Raw genomic sequence first — 11,885 nt, 5'->3', positions numbered from 1 at the left:
CCTACCTTAAGAAACAAGAAACATCTCAAATAAACAACCTAACCTTACACCTAAAGCAATTAGAGAAAGAAGAACAAAAAAACCGCAAAGTTAGTAGAAGGAAAGAAATCATAAAGATCAGATCAGAAATAAAGGAAAAAGAAATGAAGGAAGCGATAGCAAAGATCAACAAAACTAAAAGCTGGTTCTTTGAGAAGATAAACAAAATTGTTAAACCATTAGCCAGACTCATCAAGAAAAAAAGAGAGAAGACTCAGATCAATAGAATTAGAAATGAAAAAGGAGAAGTAACAACTGACACTTCAGAAATACAAAGGATCATGAGAGATTACTACACGCAACTATATGCCAATAAATTGGACAACCTGGAAGAAATGGACAAATTCTTAGAAAAGCACAACCTGCCGAGACTGAACCAGGAAGAAATAGAAAATATAAACAGACCAATCACAAGCACTGAAATTGAATCTGTGATTAAAAATCTTCCAACATGGGGGCTTCCCTGGTGGCGCAGTGGTTGAGAATCTGCCTGCCAATGCAGGGGACACGGGTTCGAGCCCTGGTCTGGGAAGATCCCACATGCCACGGAGCAACTAGGCCCGTGAGGCACAACTACTGAGCCTGCGCGTCTGGAGCCCGTGCTCCGCAACAGGAGAGGCTGCGATAGTGAGAGGCCCGTGCACCGCGATGAAGAGTGGCCCCCGCTTGCCGCAACTAGAGAAAGCCCTCGCACAGAAACGAAGACCCAACACAGCCAAAAATTAATTAATTAAAAAAAAATTAAAAAAAAATCTTCCAACAAACAAAAGCCCAGGACCAGATGGCTTGCTTCACAGGTGAATTCTATCAAACTTTAGAGAAGAGCTAACACCTATCTTTCTCAAACTCTTCCAAAATATAGCAGAGGGAGAAACACTCCCAAACTCATTCTACGAGGCCACCATCACCGTGATACCAAAACCAGGCAAAGATGTCACAGAGAAAGAAAACTACAGGCCAATATCACTGATGAACACAGATGCAAAAATCCTCAACAAAATACTAGCAAACAGAATCCAACAGCACATTAAAAGGATGAAGGGGTTTATCCCAGGAATGCAAGGATTCTCCGATATACACAAATCAATCAATGTGATGCACCGTATTAACAAACTGAAGGAGAAAAACCATATGATTATCTCAATAAATGCAGAAAAACTTTCGACAAAATTCAACACCCATTTATGATAAAAACCCTCCAGAAAGTAGGCATAGAGGGAACTTACCTCGACATAAAAAAGGCCATACATGACAAACCCACAGCCAACATCGTTCTCAATGGTGAAAAACTGAAATCATGTCCACTGAGATCAGGAACAAGACAAGGTTGTCCACTCTCACCACTATTATTCAACATAGGTTTGGAAGTTTTAGCCACCGCAATCAGAGACAAAAAAGAAATAAAAGGAATCCAAATCGGAAAAGAAGGAAAACTGTCACTGTTTGCAGGTGACATGATAGTATACATAGAGAATCCTAAAGATGCTACCAGAAAACTACTAGAGCTAATCAATGAATTTGGTAAAGTAGCAGGATACAAAATTAATACACAGAAATCACTTGCATTCCTATACACTAATGATGAAAAATCTGAAAGAGAAATTAAGGAAACACTCCCATTTACCATTGCAACAAAAAGAATATAATATCTAGGAATAAACCTACCTAAGGAGACAAAAGACCTGTATGCAGAAAACTATAAGACGCTGATGAAAGAAATTAAAGATGATACAAACAGGTGGAGAGATATACCGTGTTCCTGGATTGGAAGAACCAACATTGTGAAAATGACTATACTACCCAAAGCAATCTACAGATTCAATGCAATTCCTATCAAACTACCAATGACATTTTTCACAGAAATAGAACCCAAAATTTCACAATTTGTATGGAAACACAAAAGACCCCGAATAGCCAAAGCAATCTTGAGAAAGAAAAACGGAGTTGGAGGAATCAGGCTCCCTGACTTCAGTCTATACTACAAAGCTACAATAATCAAGACAGTATGGTACTGGCACAAAAACAGAAATATAGATCAATGGAACAGGATAGAAAGCCCAGAGATAAACCCATGCACATATGGTCACCTTATCTTTGATAAAGGAGGCAAGAATACACAATGGAGAAAAGACAGCCTCTTCAATAAGTGGTGCTGGGAAAACTGGCCAGCTACATGTCAAAGATGAAATTAGAACACTCCGTAACACCATACACAAAAATAAACTCAGAATGGATTAAAGACCTATATGTAAGGCCAGACACTATAAAACTCTTAGAGGAGAACATAGGCAGAACGCTCTATGACATAAATCACAGCAAGATCCTTTTTGGCCCACCTTCTAGAGAAATGGAAATAAAAACAGAAATAAACAAATGGGACCTAATGGAACTTAAAAGCTTTTACACAGGAAAGGAAACCATAAATAAGACGAAAAGACAACCCTCAGAATGGGAGAAAGTATTTGCAAGTGAAGCAACTGACAAAGGATTAATCTCCAAAATTTACAAGCAGCTCATGCAGCTCAATATCAAAAAAACAAGCAACCCAATCCAAAAATGGGCAGAAGACCTAAACAGACATTTCTCCAAAGAAGACATACAGATTGCCAACAAACACATGAAAGGATGCTCATCATCACTAATCATTAGAGAAATGCAAATCAAAACTACAATGAGGTATCATCTCACACCAGTCAGAATGGCCATCATCAAAAAATCTACAAACAATAAATGCTGGAGAGGGTGTGGAGAAAAGGGAAACCTCTTGCACTGTTGGTGGGAATGTAAATTGATACAGCCACTATGGAGAACAGCATGGAGGTTCCTTAAAAAACTAAAAATAGAACTACCATACGGCCCAGCAATCCCACTACTGGGCATAAACCCTGAGAAAACCATAATTCAAAAAGAGTCATGTACCACAATGTTCATTGCAACTCTATTTACAATAGCCAGGGCATGGAAGCAACCTAAGTGTCCATCGACAGATGAATGGATAAAGAAGATGTGGCACATATATACAATGGAATATACTCAGCCATGAAAAGAAACGAAATTGAGTTACTTGTAGTGAGATGGATGGACCTAGAGTCTGTCATACAGAGTGAAGTAAGTCAGAAAGAGAAAAACAAATACCATATGCTAACACATATATATGGAATCTAAAAAAAAGAAAGGTTCTGAAGAACCTAGGGGCAGGACAGGAATAAAGACGCAGACGTAGAGAATGGACTTGAGGACACGGGGAGGCAGAAGGGTAAGCTGGGACAAAGTGAGAGAGTGGCATCCACGTATATACACTACCAAATGTAAAATAGATAGCTAGTGGGAAGCAGCCGCATAGCACAGGGAGATCAGCTTGGTGCTTTGTGACCACGTAGAGGGGTGGGATAGGGAGGGTGGGAGGGAGACGCAAGAGGAGGAGATATGAGGATATATGTATATGTATAGCTGATTCACTTTGTTATACAGCAGAAACTAACACACCATTGTAAAGCAATTATATTCCAATAAAGATGTTAAAAAAATGTAAGATTGATGATTCTGAGTTGTAAAAAATTCTTTGTTTTTCTGGATATAAGTCCAGTGTTTTGCAAATACTTTTTTTTCCAGTCTGGTTCTTTGCGTGTGTGTGTAAATGTTTTGCTTTTATAAGTGTCCATTTTTCCAAAGCAGCTGTACCATTTTGTACTCCTACTAGTAATTTCATGAGTCCCAGTTTATCTATCTATCTATCTATCTATCTATCTATCTATCTATCTATCTATCTATCTATCTATCTAACATTTATATATGTTATATATATATATACGTTTTATACATACATATATATATATATAACGTATTCTTTATCCATTAATCTGTTTTGGACATTTAGGCTGCTTCCATGTCTTGGCTATTGTAAATAGTGCTGCTGTGAACATTGGAGTGCATGTATCTTTTTGAATTAGAGTTTTCATCTTTTCTGGATATATACCCAGGAGTGGGAGTGCTGGATCATATGGTAACTCTATTTTTGATTTTTTAAGGAACTTCCATTCTCTTTTCCATATGGCTGCACCAATTTACGTTCCCACCAACAGTGTAGGAGGGTTCCCTTTTCCCCACACTCTCTCCAGCATTTGTTATTTGTGGATTTTTAAATAATGGCCATCCTGACTGGTGTGAGGTGATACTTCATTGTAGTTTTGATTTGCATTTCTCTAATAATTAGCGATGTTCGAGCATCTTTTTATGTACCTATTGGCAATCCATATGCCTTCTGTGGAGAAATGTCTATTTAGGTCTTCTGCCCATTTTTTGATTGTGTTGTTTGCTTTTTTGATATTTAGTTGTATGGGCTGTTTGTATATTTTGGAAATTAAGCCCTTGTCGGTCACATCATTTGCAAATATTTTCTCCCAGTCTGCAGGTTGTCTTTTCATTTTGTTTATGGTTTCCTTTGCTGTGCAAAACTTATAAGTTTGATTAGGTTCAATTTGTTTATTTTTGTTTTTATTTCTAGATAAGGATAGTTTTACTTCTTCCTGTCAAATTATGCTTCTCATTTTTGTTTTTTTGCCTTATTTCACTGGACAGGCCTTCTAGTATAAAGTTAAATAGAAGTTGTGAGAGCAAATATTCTTCTTGATTTCCAATCTTCAGGAAAGTGTTCAATATTTTATCACCAAGTATGAAGTTAGCTGTTTTTATGTGGACATATGTTTTCAATTCTCCATGTAAATACCAAAGAGTGGAAGTTCTGCATCATATGGTAACTTTATGCTTAACATTTTGATGAAATTCCACTGTTTTCCAAAGCAGCTGCACCATTTTATATTCCCACCAGCAGTGTATGAGTGTCCCAATTTCTTCATATCGTTGCCAACACTATTATCTGTCTTTTTATTATAAACATCTTAGTGGGGTGAAATTTGCACTTTGTGGTTTTGATTTGCCCTTCCTTTATGATCAATGATGTTGAACATCTTTCCATGTGCTCATTGGCCATTTGTGTATCTTCTATGGAGAAATGTATACTCAGATCTTTGCCCATTTTTTTACTTGAGTTGTGTATCTTTTAATACATATGATTTGTAGGAGTTATGTGTATATTCCAGAAACAGGTCTTTTGTCAGATATATGGTTTGAAAATACGTTCTCTCATTTTGTAAGTCGTATTTTCACTTTCTTGATATTGTCTTTTGAAGTGCAGAAGTTTTGAATTTTGATGGCATCCAATTTACTTTTTCTTTAGTTGCTTGTATTTTTGGTGTTGTATCTAAGAAGGCTTTGTAGAAGTCATTCTAACAGGTATGAAGTGATATCTCCTTGTGATTTTGATTTGCATTTCCCTGATAATAACTGACGTTGAGCATCATGTACCTGTTGGCCTCTGTATGTCTTCTCTAGAAATGTCTATTCAGATCTTCTGCCCATTTTTAAGTTGGATTGTGTGTTAGGGAAGAATTTTTTAAATTAACAATTCAATCTGATATAGGTCTTCTCAGATTTTTTATTTATCCTTTAGTAAGATTTAGCTTTTGTTTTTCTAGGAATTTGTCCATTTCATTGAAACTGTTTAATTTACCGACATATAATTTTTCATAGCACTCCCTTATTATCCTTTTTATTTCTGTAAGGTCAGTAGTAATGTTCCTTACTTCATTCTTGAATTTAGGAATTGTTATGTCTGCTTGATGGAGTGACACTTTTATCATCGTAAAATGTCCTTTTTCTCTATAACAATGTTTGTCTTAAAGTTTACTTTGCCTAATATTATTAGTTGAACCATTCTAGCTCTCTTTTGGTTACTGCTTGCATGGTGTATCTTCTCCTATCAATTTACTTTCAACCTGTTTGCGTCTTTGAATCTAAAGTGTCTATTATCGATAGCATATGATTGGATCATGTATTTCCAACCCATTATGCCAGTCTCTGCCCTTTGATCAGTGTGTTTAATCCATTCACATTTAATATAGTTACAGACAAGGTAGAATGTACATATGCCATTTTGCTATTTGTTTTCTGTATGTATTCTGTCTTTTTGTTTTCTGTTCCTCTATTACAGCCTTATTTTATATTAGATATTTTCTAGTGTACCCTTATCATTTCCCTTTCTTTCTTTCTCTGTCTCTCTCTCTCTCTTTCTTTCTCTCTTTCTTTCTTTCTTTCTTTCTTTTTTTCTTTCGAGTTATTTTCTTAGCGGTTGCCCTAAGGATTACAATTAACATATTAAAATCTTAACAATTAACAACTTAAATTAATCTAGTTCAGATTAATTCCAGCTTAATTTCAAGAGCCTTGCTCCTATATAGCTCTTTTCTCTGCCCCCTCTTTTATACTATTAGTCATACAAATTGCATCTTTATTTATTATAAGATCATTAACACAGTTTTAAATTCTCACTTTTAGGAATTGTCATTTAAATCATATATGAGAAAAAAATTACACTTTCTTATATTTGTCTATGTAGTTACCTTTACTGGTGTTCTTTATTTTCATGTGACTTTGAGTTACAGTCTTGTGTCCTTTTCTTTCAACCTGAAGGTCTCCCTTTTAGGGAAGATCTGCTAGTGACATATTCTCTCAGTTTTTGGGGTTTTTTGGAGTACGCCTTAATTTCTCTGTCATTTTTAAAGGATGGTTTTGCTGGTATAGTATTTTTGGTTGACAATCTTTTTCTTTCAGCACCTGAAATATGTCATACCACTGCCTTCTAGTCTCCATATTTTCTGATGAGAAATCAGCTGTTAATCTTATTGAGAATTCCTTGTACATGAAAATCGCTTCTCTCATGCTGCTTTCCAGATTCTCATTTGAGTTTATACTACTTGGAGTTCATTAAGCTTTTGGGGAATGTAGATTAATAGTTTTCACATCAAATTTGGGAAAATTTCAGCCATTATTTCTTCAAATATTTTTTCTAGTCCTTTCTCTCTCTCCCCTCCCTTTGGGACTCCCATTATTTAATTGTTGGTATACTTGATTGTGTCCTATAGGTCTGTGAGGCTCTGTTCATTTTTGTTCATTCTATTTTTCTCTCTGTTCCTCAGAATGAATTATTTAAATCAGCCTGTCTTCAAGTTTACTGATTCTTTCTTCTGCCAGTGTTCATGTGCTGTTGAGCCTCTCTAGTGAATTTGTCATTTCATTTAGTAATCTTCCCAACTCCAGAATTTATATTTGTTTCTTGTTAAAAAATAAGTTATATTTCTTTACTGATATTCTATACTTGGTGCAACATCACTCTCATATGTTCCTTTAGTTCTTTAGATATGGTTTCCTTGAGTTCTTTGGACATATTTATATAAAAATTACTAGATGCACATAAATATTCCAACTATCTGTGCTCTCTCAGAGACGATTTCTATGGACTGCTTTTCTTCCTGTGTAGGGACAATACTTTCCTTGTCTTGTAAGTTTTCGTTGAAAACTGGACATTTAAAATAATATAAAGTGGCAACTCCCTCCCTCCTCTCCAGGGCTTCTTGTTGCTCTTTGTGGGTGGTGATGCTGCTGCTTATTTGTTTAATGACTTTTCTGAACTAATTCTGTAAAGTCTATATTCTTTGTCATGTGTGCCAACTGAAGTCTGCTTGGTTGGTTAGCTTGTTGGTCAGCTAATGACTGGATAGAGATTTCCTTAAATCCCCTAAACCAATAAGTCTCTCAGCCTTTGTCTAAGGCTCTCTGAACATGTTGAGGTACACTGTCAATTTTTTGGCAGACAGTTTATAACTCTGTCTTAGCCTTCACATCATGATTGTCAGAGCCTCAAGATCAGCCAGAGATGAGAGATTCAGTCATCTCGTATCTTTCCTGGGCATACACACCTCCCCGCACATGTGCATGACCTAGATTCCCAAGAATATATTAGAGCTTTTGAAAACTCCCATGAACTTATCAGTCCCCAGTTTTTCCTTTCAGGTTTTTTTTTTTTTTTTGATAGTTTCTTGTTTATCTCAGGTATTATCATCACCTGAAGTAGCTGCAATATTAAACAATTGCCACTCATTCTTTTTGACATTACCCTCAGGGGAAAAGGCTAGTCACAATGAGTTTATGCTGGGGAGAGGAGAGAAGGAATAGGACAGCTAAAATTCCACAAAGCTCACTGTTCTTACTGAAATTTGGCTCTCTTTTTTTGATAGATGTTCCTTGGATTGTTTCAAGAATTTGGTCAATTTGTAGAGTTTTGAAAAAGTTGAGTTTGATAATTTTTGCCAGGGTTCTTGTTGCTTTATGGAAGAGTGAATTTTTAAAGGCCTTTCCTTCACCACTACAGAAGTGCCTTTTTTAAAAATTTGTTTTTATGTTTTTGTCTTTGGGTTTTTTTTGGCTGTGCCACATGGCATGCAGGATCCCAGTTCCCTAACCAGGGATCGAAACCTGTGTCCCCTGCAGTGGAAGCACAGAGTCCTAACCACTGGACTACCAGGGAAGTCCCAGTTTTTATGTTTTTAAATTGTATTTCATAAATTTATGCTCTTATGTTTATTATTTTTCCCCTACTTCTTACTTAGTTTTGATTTTCTCCTCCTAGTTTATTAAAATTGAAATTTAGATCACTGACTTGAGAGCTTTTTTTTCTTACAGAAGCACTTCATGCTATAAATTTCCCTCCAAGCGCTGCTTTAGCTGCATGCCCAACATTTTGATATATCATGTTTTCATTTTCACTCAACTCATTTCCTAATTTCCATTACGATTTCTCTCTTGAAAAATGGATTATTTAGAAGTTTGTTGTTATAAACCAAATACTTGGGAATTTTCCAGATACCTTTCTGTTTTTGATTTCTAGTTTAATTCTGTTGTGTTCTGGGAATTTATTTCATATGATTTCAGTCCTTTTAAATTTATTAGGATTTGTTTTATAGCCCAGAAATGGTCTATCTTAGTATTCCTTGTGCACTTGAAAAGAATATGCTTTCTGTTGTAGAGAATGTCTGTTGACATTCTACAAATGTCAATTTGGTCAAATTTGTTGATAATGTTGTTCAGGTCTATATACTTACTGATTTTCTGTCCATGTGTTTCATCATGTACTAAGACAAAGTGCTGAGAAAGAGAGATCAAGATGGCAGAGTAGGAAGAGCTGGAGCCCACCTCCTCCCACATTCACACCAAAACTACAACTACATGTAGAACAACTCTCTTTGAGAATGACCTCAAGACTAACAGGACAGCACTTCTACAATTAAGGATATAAAGAGAAAAAAAAAACACATCAAAATGGGTAAGAGGGACAGAGACACAATCTAGTCAGGGCCCACACCCACACCAGGCGACCCAAAAGCAGAAGGGGATATCACAAACTCAGAGATCCTCCCCAAGGAGTGAGGGGTTTGAGCCTCACTCAGGAACCCCAGCCATGGGGACTGGCACCAGGAAAATGAGCCCCCTTAACTGGTTTTGAAAACAAGTGGAACTTATGACCAGGAGAGCTGGAGGGCTGTAGGAAGGCAAGACTCCACTTTTAAAGGGATCACATATAAACTCACTCAATCCAAGTCCCAGTACAGAGGCAGCAGATTGAAAAGCACCTGGCTCTCTGCTGGCCTGTCAAGAATACACCAGCTTCTCCTGCAGCCTGCACTTGGCTCCAGCTCCAACATCTCCACCTCAACTGTCAAGGCAGTGGCCCCTGGCATGCACCAGGAGAAGCCCCAGCCTTTGCAGGGCTCTGGCCCCAGCCCCCTGCCCTCTGCCCCCTGCCAAGGTTGCAGCTTCCAGCACACCCCAGAGAAAGCCCTGGCCCATACCTGCTTCAGTTCCAGCCCTCCCACCAAAGTCACCAGTCACACACAGTCTGCAAAGGGATGCTCCTACACAAAGACATGACTTCAAGACTGGTAGAGGTAACTGTTTCACCTAACTCATAGAGATAAAAACACAGAAAGTTAAACAAAATGAGAAGACAGAGATATGTGTTCTAAATGGAAAGACAAGATAAAACCCCAGGAAAAAATCCTAATAAATAGAGGTAAGTAGTTTACCTGATAAAGAGTTCAAAGCAATGGTCATAAAAATGCTCACTGAACTCAGGAAAAGAACAGAGGAACACAGTGAGAACTTCAACAAAGAATTAGAAAATACAAACAAGAACCAAATCAGAGGTGAAAAATACAGTAACTGAAATGAAAAATACACTAGGGGGAATCAACAGCAGATTAGGTGATACAGAAGAACGCATAAGGACCCTGGAAGACAGAATGGTGGAAATTACCTGATCAGAACAGCATAAATAAATAAACAAATGTGTTTTTTTTTTTAATGAGGATAGCTTAAAGGACATCAAGAAAATTAACACTTACATTATAGCAGTACCAAAAGGAGAGGAGAGACAGAGAAGGGGGCAGGAAATGTATTTGATGAAATAATGGCTGTAAATTTCCTTAACTTGGAAACAGATACTTATTTCCAGTAATCATAGAGAGTCTCACACGAGATGAACCCAAAGAGATACACACCAAGACATATCATAATTAAAATACCAAAAGTTAAAGATAAAGAGAGAATTTTAAAGGCAGAAAGAGAAAAACAAAGAGTCACATTCAAGGGAACCCTCATAAGGGTATCCACTGATTTTTCAGTGAAAAGTTTGCAGGTCAGAAGGGAGTGGCATGATATATTTAAAGTGTTGAAAGGAAAAAACCTACAACCAAGGGTACTCTACCCAGTAAGGTTATCATTCAGAATTGAAGGAGAGGTAGTTTCCCAGACAAGCAAAAACTAAAGAGTTCATCTACCAAACTGGCCTTAAAAGAAATGTTAAATTGTCTTCTTTAAGTGAAAAAGAAAAGGCAATAACAAGAAATAAGAAAATACATGAAGAAAAAAAAATCTCACTGGTAAAGGGAAATATATATAAAGGCAGTGGATTAACCACTTAAAAACCTAGGATGAAGATTAAAACACAAAAGTCATAAAATCAACTATTTCTACAATATGTAGTTAAGGGATACACAAAAAAATGTAAAATATGACATCAAAACATAAAACGTAGAGGGCGGAATAAAAAATATAGATCTTTTAGAATGTATTCAAACTTAAACAACTATCAACTAAAACAAACAGATACATGTAGAAGTCAATATACATGAAACTCATGGTAACCAGAAACCAAAAACTTTCAATAAATGCCAAAGAACCCCCAACAACAACAAAGAGGAGCCCAAACATAACACTTAAAAAAAAAAAAACATCAAATCACAAGAGACTAAAAGAAGAAGAAAAAAAACAGAGAACTACAAAAACAACCAGAAAACAAGTTAGAAAATAGCAATAAGTACATACCTATCAATAATCACTCTAAATGTAAATGGACTAAATACCCCAATCAAAAGACAGAGTGGCTGAATGGGTTAAAAAAAAAAAAGCAAGACCCATCTATATGCTGCCTATAAGAGACTCACTTCAGAGCTAAAGACACACACAGACTGAAAGAGAAGGGATGGAAAAAAGACGTTCCATGCAAATAGAAAGGAAAAAAACAAAAACCAAAACCCGGGGTAGCAATATTCATATCAGACAGAGTAAACTTTAAAACAAAGACTATAAGAAAATACAAAGAGGTGCATTACATACTGAATAAGGTGTCAATAGAAGAAGAGGATATAACATTTGTAAACATATATACACATAGGGGCACCTAAATATATTAAGCAAATATTAACAGGTATAAAGGGAGACATTGACAGTAATACAATAATAATAGAGAACTTTAATGCCCTATTTACATCAATGGATGTATCATGCAGACAGAAAATCAATAAAGAAACATTGGCCTTGGGACTTCCCTGGTGGCACAGTGGTTAAGAATCTGCCTGCCAATGCAGGGGACGTGGGTTGGATCCCTGGTCCGG

This window comes from Eschrichtius robustus, chromosome 20, assembly GCF_028021215.1.
Source record: "Eschrichtius robustus isolate mEscRob2 chromosome 20, mEscRob2.pri, whole genome shotgun sequence".
Taxonomy (NCBI): domain Eukaryota; kingdom Metazoa; phylum Chordata; class Mammalia; order Artiodactyla; family Eschrichtiidae; genus Eschrichtius; species Eschrichtius robustus.
Note: the sequence above shows the minus strand (reverse complement) of the source record.